This window comes from Nyctereutes procyonoides, unplaced genomic scaffold (genome assembly GCF_905146905.1).
Source record: "Nyctereutes procyonoides isolate TBG_1078 unplaced genomic scaffold, NYPRO_anot_genome, whole genome shotgun sequence".
Taxonomy (NCBI): Eukaryota; Metazoa; Chordata; class Mammalia; order Carnivora; family Canidae; genus Nyctereutes; species Nyctereutes procyonoides.
Window position 1 is genome coordinate 10,352,530 of NW_026575117.1, and position 11,123 is coordinate 10,363,652.

The window sequence follows — 11,123 nt, forward strand, 5'->3', positions numbered from 1 at the left end:
AAGTATATATTCTTTAGACTCAAGAGAATAACTCCGTGCAGTCATTTGGACATTTGAACCAGGCACATGACTTCAGATGCCCGCATGTGAATTGTTGGCCTATTATTGGGCCACCTGGTTGGATTTCATAATGGAATTTCCCCCTGAAACCTGTTTTATCCACCTACTAGGCCTTCCCAACTGCTAATAAAATAAAAGGGCTCAGAATTTTGCAACCACTTCAGAGTGATGAGAAGTAGTACAGGTTTAAAGCATCTCATGGAGACATCCTATTGCCCTTGAATTCTTTCTAACACAGTGAGTAGACACCCATGAATTATCATGGGAGTGGCTCAATGGGCCATGGGAAAGGCACTCTTCGTTCTCTGCTGGAACCAGACCTAGGCTTTTTCCTTTGTTAGCATCAAATAGGTTGAAACTCTGCTTCCCAAATCCCTGCCCCAAATCAAGGAAAATCTTGAAAGATTTTCCCCTTTTCCAGCAACAATATTTAAAATAGTTAACACTAGTGCTGGCTAGTGGCTGAGCAGTAGAAGATCCAGAGTCCCCAGGGAATGTACTTGGAGGGCTCATCCTAGAAACTCTTTACCAGCTGTTATAAGAGCAATTCAATGTTTTAACAAGCCTGTGGCTGTACTAGTATGTAGCACCTGAATATCATTTTTACCCTCCTCCCGTCTTACCCGCTTTTTAAAAAAATATATTTTATTTATTTATTTGAGAGAGAAAGAGAATGAGCAGAGGGTAGAGGCAGAGGGAGAGGGAGAAGCAGGCTCCCCACTGAGCAAGGAGCCCAATGCAGGGCTCAATTCCAGGACCTCAAGATCACGACCTGAGCAGAAGGCAGACACTTAACCCACTAAGCCATTCAGGCGCCCCACCTGCCTTACCCATTCTCCTGGAAATACCTGCACTGCTGAGCACTCTGGAAGTTTGGGAATATCAAGCACATTAGGGTTGCATGACCCCTGCCTGGATTTTCCTTGTGTCTGAAGAATGTTATAATTTTCCTCAAATTGCTCATAATGGATGGAACTTGCTTGGGTAGTGATCCAAAATGGGGGCTTTGGTCTCCCACTACCTTCTCATTCTCATTTACAGATCTTGAGTAGCCTTGTACCATCAGACATCATTAGCTATAGTTCATCCTAACAAAAACAACAGCAACAGAAGCCAATAATCTTTTTTTTTTCAATTTACAGAATCAGAATAGTTTTCTGAGAAAATTGTTGTCAAGAAGGTCTCTAAAAAGTACTCAGCATCCTCTGTAGAAAAGAACTGGAGTTTGTCAGCCTCACTTCTTATCATGGCTCCATGTAAACAGAAAGACCAACGTAAGATGGTGTCCTAACAAAGTAGTGAAAGATTGTGCAGTAAACCAGGGCAGACTGTACCTCCATAGGCTTTCTATGAGAAATTGAATATTTTCTAATAGACTGACAATAATAAGCCAAGTCATGCAGTCACTAAAACAAACAAAAATCACCATGTTTAAGAGTAAAGGCAGGTCATGTGATAGTCAGTTTGATATGCCTGGGACCCCTCCCCTCAATTAGTGCAACTCCTTCTAATCTTAGGTTAAGAAAAGTTACTAGAGTGAAGCTATTTGTATAACGCACAAGAAGACCTCCCACCCCCACATCTTTAACTGCATTAGGTCTGGAAAAGTTAAAATGATTTTTAAGTGTTCCATCAAAACCAGAATGCTTATCACTCTGGTTTGGCTACTTGCCTGCATTTAGCTCCCAGTTAATCTCAATGCTGCTGAGTCTGTCTCCTGAGGGGTGGGGGGTGGAGGCTCACTGCTGTGTAGAAGGGTGTATGAGCAAACTGAGGACTGGATTAACCTCTGGTATTCCAGAATTGTCCAGGAAAATAAGTCAGCTAGCGTAGTGGAGGATCCAGTTATTGAAAATAGCTAGAATCAATATCTTCAAATTCATGAAGAAGAAAATAAGCTCAAAATCTTAGAAATGTCTCAAAAAACCCAAGTCTAAGGAACTAGTTAAGTAGGAAGAGATCTGCTGTAATCTGCCCATTCGACAAAAATGTCAGATATGCATGAGATGAGGAATGCCTTTAATGACTTCTTTACCTAAAGCTTACAGTTTATCCCGATATCGCTGATGTGAAAGATGCCAGGAAATCTCATACCATTTACATTTCTGGGTTCAAATCATATCAAATCTATTTGACATTTATGTGACTTTGAACAGAACACTGATCCTCTGAATCTCCATTTCATTGCAAGGAAATTAAAAATACCTTTCTCGTAGTCTTATAAGATGGTTTTAAAGACTAAATGAAGTTCTATAATGTATGTTAACAGTGCATGGCATCTAGTAGGTTCTACATAATTGCTAGTTCCATTTCCTAACAGTACTTATAGTAAGCCATGCCATGGGAAGCCCAAAGTGGATATAAATAGAAAAGTCTGAGACCTGAGATAAAGGGGAGTTACCTAAGTATGAACTGTATGGATGTCAAACCTAGAATCTAAACTGGGTCCTTGACAAGCAAGTATACCCAATATGGAGGAGGACAAGGGGAAGCTAAATGCCAGGGACTTCCTAATTCTAGATTCCTTCTCTCAGCTAGCAAATTCCTGACCCTCGGGGCTGTTGACCATTCTCTCTAGCCTGGACACATCCACATGTGCATAATATGCATGAATTTCCTTTCTACAATCTTCAAAGTCAGTCTGAACTTTCTCAGACCTTAGCTTAAAGCACACCTACACCACCATCTTCCAGTGCCAAATGTGGTGCATAAAAATGACTTTTCTTAAATCGAAAATGCCCCCGTAAACAAAGAGTATGAGTTCTTTATTATAGCCTCACATATTTCTATTGCTTCAAATCCCTTCTAAAAACTTGGAAAATAAGCATGATGGATCTTAACACAGTATCATACAAAGAGGTATCATTAGAGAAAACACTATAAAAATGATTTGGATTCCAGGAATGCACATGCTAAGTGAACTTCTGTCTCTTAAAACACCATGAGAATTTCCCTAGGGCCCTCAAAGTCACTAATTCACCTAGCTGATTTTTGTTCTTTGTTTTTTGTTTTCTTGGCACCTAAAGCAGCAGAAAAAAATATTGTCTTTTTTCAAGTTCTCATATCCTGATGCCCTCTCTGCTCACAGAAAGAAAAAAAAATCTCCCAATGTGTTGAGCAGAATAACACCTCCTTCCATAATGTCCACTCCTTAATCTCTGGAACCTGTGACTATGCTATGTTTATTTAATGGCCAAAGGAACTTTGCCAGTGTCATTAAGACTGTGGACCTTAAAATAGGGAGATTATCCTGGACTCTCCAGATGGACCTAAGCGATCATATGAGCTCTTCCAAGCAAAGAACTTTCTTCTGCTAGAATCAGAGAGATGAAAGAAAGATGGGGCAAAGAGGAGGTCAGAGATTCACAGCGTGAGGAGGTCTTCATCCACTGTTGCTGATTTTGAAGATGGAAGAATTGATCCATGAACCAAGGAGTATAGTTGTTCTCTAGAATGATCAGTATCTGATAGTCAACAAGGAGCTAGGGACTTCAGTCCTACAGCCACATAGCACTGAAATCTGCCAGTAACCTGAACGATCTTGGAAATGGATTCTTCCCAGAACTTCCTCATAAGAGCCCAGCCAGCTGATGTCTTGATTCTGGTCTTGTGAGACCTTAAGCAGAGAACCCAGTCAAGACCACTCAGACTTCAGACCCACAGAAATATGAAATACCAAAATTGTATTGTTTCAAGCTGATGGATTTGTGATAATTTGTGACCGTAGCAATAGATTAATATTTCCATTAAGCACTTTCTTCTTTCTGAAAAGTGGTACAAGTAAAGTCATCAACCCCCATGGCTTTGGAAAATTCAGTTCTTTGGAGGAACTGAAAGCTGACAAATATTCATTTGGGAGTGATAAGTAGAAAGGAGAAGGAGAAAAGACATGCTACGTGTGCCTGCCTCTCACTCGAAGCTCTTTCAAGCAAAGATTCCTCATTAAATAGATCAAGCATCAATACATAAGAAGAAAAAAGGATTCCTAAAAGTCTGCTTTGGGAATTGTTGAATGATCTTAGGACAGATTAAATAAATAATGCTGTTCCTTTGGTTCTACATTATGAAGGACGGTCATTGTTAAAGATTTAAATAATGACTTGAAACCTAAAATATGAAAACTGTCTTTCAGTTGAATTGCAAGCCTGAATTTATCAGATGTCAAGGAAGATTCTACTAGAATACATTTCTGATGTTTTCTCCGAATATGTCATCTAAGACTTTGGGGGGATAAGAACTTTCTCTGAAAAAATAATACAGAGAGACTTTCATAATGTGGGGATTGAAAAGGAATATGTTTTCTGGAAAGGTAAAATATAATTGTGGTTAAAAGAAGTTGAATACAGGCATGCAGAATAAAGGAACAGTTAACCCTACATAAGCAAACAGTAAGTAACTTATGTAAGAATTACATCCAATGGGATATATGAAGCTGAGAAATTTAACTAACCCAGGAAACTCACATTGCAATAACATGGTTTTGATTAAGACTTTTTGATGATGTGGCCAGTGGAGAACATGAGTCATCTCTTATGAGGGGCAGAAATGGGTGAACCAAAAAGTCACTTAGAGAAAGGAAGGTATGAGTTTACAGTAAATGAGTTGCTATATATTGTCTCCAAAGTAGCTAAAGAATTACTCGAAACTCAGTGAAACCCTTGGTTGAAGCTAGAGGGAGCCATCTTGGGAAAGTGACATTGTTTGAGCGTAGGCTATGAGTTCCTCCTTCCTAAGTTTCTTGTAAAAACTGGAGAAGACAATAGAACAAAAATCCAATTGGGTAGAAATGATGAAACTAATGATATCTGGCGTGAACGTGGTCTTTCCCAAACACTTTACATGCAAACATGCAGGCATCAGCCCTTTGAGGTAGCTATGTCTGAAGTTTACCTGAGTTCATTGTGGCCATATTTCTTGGTGCAACTTACACATATGCTATGCATTTTTAGACCTTGTATATCCACAAGAAACAGATGCTTCTTGAAATTACGGACATGGAGATTTATTTTGTTCAAGTCAACAAGGTGAAATAAAAGAATAGAGCATTTTGGGTCAAGTCTTTAAAATTTTCCATCACACCATCTGCATTCCCATTCAGTCCCCAGATTACTTGGGAAAGCAGTAAGATTTCACTTTCAGGCCAAAGTTACTCAAAATCAATTACTTAAACACTTCCCCAGTGGGATTATCTGAATTTGCAAGACCATGTGTGTCTTTTATACTTACAATTTCTTTTCTTCTTTTTATTTAAAAACATCTGAAATAGTTCAAACTTCTAGAAAAGTGCAGCGAATAATTTATTGAACAGCATTGTAATTACTATGCAGCTTTATTAAAAATTACTTTTTTGGGGTCAAATTCATAATCAGATCATCTAACATAAGAATTGTTGAAGGTATCTGATTGGTGCCAGACCCTGAATAGATGCATGTGTGTGTATGTGTATATATAGTTCAGTAATACCTTTGCCCTCTCTGTGATTCCCTCTTTCCAAAGCAGTCACTGTGAGTTCATTCTGTTTTCTAAAAAGAAAGGAAGATATTTTTACTGGGGATTTCTGTATTATGGTTTCTTTGAATTAGATACTTAGTATTACATCTTTGTCTCCTTGATCCTCCCTACATCAAACACTATCTTCTTTTCCTTAAAATGAGTCACTCATCTTCTCCCACACCCTCCTCCCACCGTAATGAGATAGTCACCGCTAAGACTGCTAAGAGCTATAATACATCCCCACCCGTCCTGCCGCCTACCAAAGAATAGTCTGGCCTCTAGCTTTCCCTCGCTGGCTCCCCTTTGCAGGCCCTCAATCATCCTTTCCTCCTTCAGATTGTAACCCACAGACAGATTCTTGTTGTCAGTAAACCCACCAATTCCTGAAGAGTGTCTCCCTTCAACTCCCTGGCCCCATTTTTCTTCTCCTCTCTGATATTTCTGAGCACACTTGAATCCTTTGGTGCCAAAGAACATACAAGACAGATCTTTAAAAACAACTAAGGGAATGAAGGCCTTTTAAAATTAAGCTCAAGCATCCTCTTAAAAAATGCACACTACTGTTTGGGAACGGTTGCCTGATTCTGTCAATGGCTGATTGGTAGAGCAAGCATATGCTGTGACTATTATGTGTATGCGTTTTGCGAAGAGCTAAAGGAGATACCTGACATTTTTATGCATTAAAAAAAAGAGGGGGTCAAAAAATAAGTAGTTTGTCCAGATTCCCATAAATATAGCCAAGAACTGACTCCCATTCTAGCTGCCTCTGAGCGTACTTTCTGATGTGTGACATTAGCTCCCAAGGAGCTGGTGGTTCTGTGGTCTTTGTTTCAATGAAAGAGTTGAATACATAGCTTCTCTCCTCATAAGAACCAGTTAACTTTTCCCTCTTCCACAGACACAGGGTAATACCACAGGCCAGTTGTCTTATATTTCACAGGCCAGATTGCCCAGATGATAAAAACAATCACTTGCTCTTTGAAAAACTTCAGGGACATAGTCTATGTAGTATTTAATTTCTTTCTTTTGACAGTGACACTTCCTATATGACTATACAAGGTCAGTTCTAATTCATATATGGTCCATTTCAAAGGCTTAAAGAATTTTATTTTATTTAAAGATCTTATTTATTTATTTGAGAGAGGGAGAGAACGTGCATGAGTGGGGGGTGGGTAGAGAGAGAACCAGACTTCCCACTAACCAGAGAGCCCGATGTGGGACTTGATCCTGGTGGAGTCCTGGAATAATGACCTGAGCAGAAGGCAGATGCTCAATTGACTAAGCCACCCAGGCACTTCCTATTTTATTGATTAAAAGAAATTTTAAGATGAATTGATGTCATGATAGTTTGATTCAGATCATATTTTGGATCCATTGAGACAAGGACTAATAAACTTCCCTGAAGATTCATTTTGAATCACATTAATGCTTATGAATAGTCTGATTAAATGTTCCCGAGGTCATGGCTTCCACCATGGCTTAGACAGAAAACATCCTCTCATATCCTTGCTGGTCTTGCAGGGCTGCTGACTGGCACTGGAAGGAGAAAGAGGATCTACCTACCTGTTCCTTGGACTTCAATTCAAGCCACAGTTGGAATAGGATAGCACGTAATGTAAAATCAGGATTTTTTTTAAGAAACTTTCTATCACATAGGATGGTGAACTTTGTGAAAAGTTCAATTTGGAGTCATTTTTGTTTAGGTGAAGGGTTGGGTCATGTCTCATTTCCCCCAAACTAGTTCATCCGTCTCAGCTTCTGAAGCTGAAGGAATTGAATCCTGAAACACATTTTATTGCTGTTTCTTTAGGATAGTGAAGGAGTCTTGGAATTTAACATCTCCCCGAAGCTGAAGAAGTTAAAGGCCCACTGTGTACTCCAAAATCAAAATCATCTGTTCAGGGGGGACTGAGACTTCCTGTGGAAAGTACAAACTTTAAAGGTTTCCATTTTCACTGCTCATCTGAAATAATGTAGGATTTATGATTTCATACTACATGCAAGTAGGAAAGCCTCCTATTAGATGGTAGGGTTATTCCCATGGCTTTTGCGAGCGTCGGTCTACGGGTGGAGGGGCAGGTAGTCGAGGTCCAGATGTGTGCGGAAACAGATGTGCCTGCTTCTCCCGTAGAACCAGAGATTTGCAGCCGTGGGTGTAGGGTTTGTGTTTGCACTGCAGTTCCCTTGAATTATTGTAAAGGCTGTTATTAACTGGCTGTTATCCTTTCAAGAGTTTTTGCCCATTTCAGTTTATGGATGTTGCTTTTCTGCTATTTTGGATTATGCCTCACCGTGATACAAATAAGTTGAGATTTTATTTCAGAGATCATATAAAATTGATTTCTATACTGTTGTTTGCTGGTACATTTCCCTTTAAGTTTTTTTTTCTTTGTGTGTATGGGGTGGAGTGGGGAACTAAAGCCATAATTATCTCTACCCCAAAGAATGTCAAATATATTACATAGCACTTGCCAACAAGCATACAACGGGGCTTTAACAGCTAAGTTGTTTCTTTCCGCTCATTTCACAACAAACAATACATCTGCAGAGCAAAATGAAGAGGCTGATAAAAACAGTATTTCTGTCCATCTCAGACAAAGATCTATTGGTCATCGACCTCAATCTGGCTTCTTGGGTAATATATCTCAATTTCTTGTATCTCTTAGCCTATGTGAACAAAGCAGATTTCAGAGACATTGGAAAAATGAAACACAAATTTAGGACCTAACCTTTGCCCTCTCAGTTACTTTTTCCCACTTCCAAGAGAGAATGGATATCTAGAAGAATGGATAGTGGCTAAATAATGATTAAGAAGAGATAGATCTAGAATGCTACTGTATCATTCTCAAGAACTGTTAGCTGTGTTAACACAGGAGTATGTTAACAGCCATTTACATTCATCCTATCTTTATATAATTACTTTTTAAAAAGCACATAACATTACATGAAAGGTAACTTGGACTAAAAGAATGAAAAACACCAAATCCATTATCCTAATATAGCAAACATTTTATTTTCTTTTTCTCCCTCATAGACTAATATCGCTTAGGTCTGTAATTTTAAAATATTGCTAATCATTATGTATTTGTAATATCAGAGTTGAATTTTTCACCAAACTTGCAAGAATTTTTTTTAATGTTTCTTTAGTCTTTCTAATGATCTTAAAAATAGTTCCATTGAGTTGATGTAGCAAAATTCATTTAACTATTGTTGAACATTTACCAGCTGCATGACCTTGAGCATGTGACATTAACTTTACATGCCCAGTTACCTCATCTGCAAAATGGTGGTAATAATACTTACATCATGGGGTTATTGTGAAAGACTAAATGAGCTAATGTGTATATAGCATTTAAAACAGTGTCTGGCACTTAAGAAGAACTCAATATGTATTAGTTTTTAAAAAATTGTTTTTATTGGACATTTATAATTTCTTTAGTGAACATCTTCATTCAGGAAAATTCCCTCTCTCTTTCTCTCTCTTTCTTCTCTCTCTTTCTCTCTCTCTTTCTCATTGTGTGCCAAGTATGAGAGTCCAAGGTCAAATAAAAAATTTTCCCCATAGAACTGAAAGTTCTTTATGTAGATTGCATCATGCATTATAAAAATTGTCAGAAAGCATCTATGAAGTATCTATTTCTACACCGTGTTGTATAGAATACTGCTCATAGCACATTAAATTGACTCAGTCTTTGTTACATTCTAAAACAACACAGGTCCAGAAAAAAAAAAATAAATAAAACAACAGAGGAGAAATATATGTATGCATTCTGCTGGTTCAAGTATGGACTAAAATAAAATAGGCTAAATACAATGTAAAGCCATACATGACATATCACTGAAGCATGGCTAGCTTTGGGCTTTTTAAATTGTGAGTAAAATACCATGTCATACATAAAACATGTCATATGAGCAACCCCCTCTGAACACGGAGCATCAGAATAAATTGTAATAGATAATAAGGGGCAAGAAGGAGATGAAATCAGCTCTTGTCTGAATAGTCAGCACAGAAAGATAGGGATTTGCCCTGTATGGTTCAAACAGTTTCTTATCAACATAGCAGTCCCCCTGACACACCTGGGACTTCTCTCCTGTATTTTAGTTAATACCGTTCTTCTTATTTGAGATTCTCTTTCCTTTGTACACATCCTCCCAACTAAAATCCATCCTATCATTAAAACTCTTGCCTCCTCCATGAAGCCTCCCCTCACTGTCCCTGGTCTAAAGACATCAATTTGACAATCCCTTGAGCAGTTGTGAAAGTGAAAGCGTAATAAAGGAATAGAGAGAACTGAGGCGATGGCCTCAGAGATGCTGAGGCATCAGGGATGGGACAAAAAAGAAAGTAAAACAGCAAAGAAGGGATGGTCAGGATGGGACCATGTTCTGGACATTTAATGGGGACGAGCATTTCCAAGAAAGGTTTTATAAATGGAGCTGGGATTAGAATCAAACTCAGTCTAGATCCCTTACTCATTGTTCTTCTCTCAAGTGAGGATTTCCTTAGAGCCTACGGATGGCCACATGTCCTCATGAAGTCAGAGACCACATCACGACCACCGCCAAGCAACCACAGCCTCTTCATACACAGCAAACATGACTGTCTCTTCTCTTCCGTTTTTATTTTTTTTAATTATTGAAGATACCTTTCATGTTTCTCAATTAGGTTTTTTTTCTCTTTTAGTATCAAGATAAAAAGCACTGATTGTATTCTTTTAAGGTTGAGAAAATTAAATTCTTTTTCCAGAGTATTGTAAAGGGTCAGTGACAAGGATACGTTTTGTGCCCTGAAAAAAAGTTCCATTGTGGGCATTCTGTAAGAAATGGGCTTTTGTGCCTTTCATAGATTACAGTTCTTTATACAATGGACTTGTCTAAGTTTCTTCCTGTTTTCCAATCGGTTAAATTTAGAACGATTGTTTCCATCTCTTATGAGATATGATGTCTAGGAAAGTGAATGCCTAGATGTAATACCAGGGCCCAGCAAGTCTGTGAAACTCAGTTAGAACTGGAGATATCACCCAACTCCTGGGCCTTTCTCTAGGCTTTCCCATGGGCACCCAGAGGGCACTTTTTCCTCATTGGTTCCTGGTTTGCAATTCTGTAATATAAATTTTCTGTGGCCTTAACACAAAAAAGCTCCATTTTTAAATACAGAAACACTTATTTTTAGAGACATCTTTTTATTTTTAGTTTTTTTAACTTTTTGAATTAAGCAGTTTGTGATTATTATAGTAAAAATGAGAAATACATTTAAACCAAAAGGGAAAAAAAACACCCATTTTCCTATCATCCACATATAACCACTTTTAACATTTTTACATTTGTCCTTCTAGATATTACATAATATTTGTAAATTGGTTCTACCCTCATATTTTCATATATATATATATATATATATATATATTTGACACAATCTTATGTGTCTTTTTTAGAAAGATTCATGTATATTGCCATGTGGCTTTGAAACTTGCTTTTGTCTTTCCATATCAAGAACAACAACACGTCTACTACATTACTTTATTGGATACATGGTTTTTAATTGCATAAGTGAGTCATAATTTATGTGC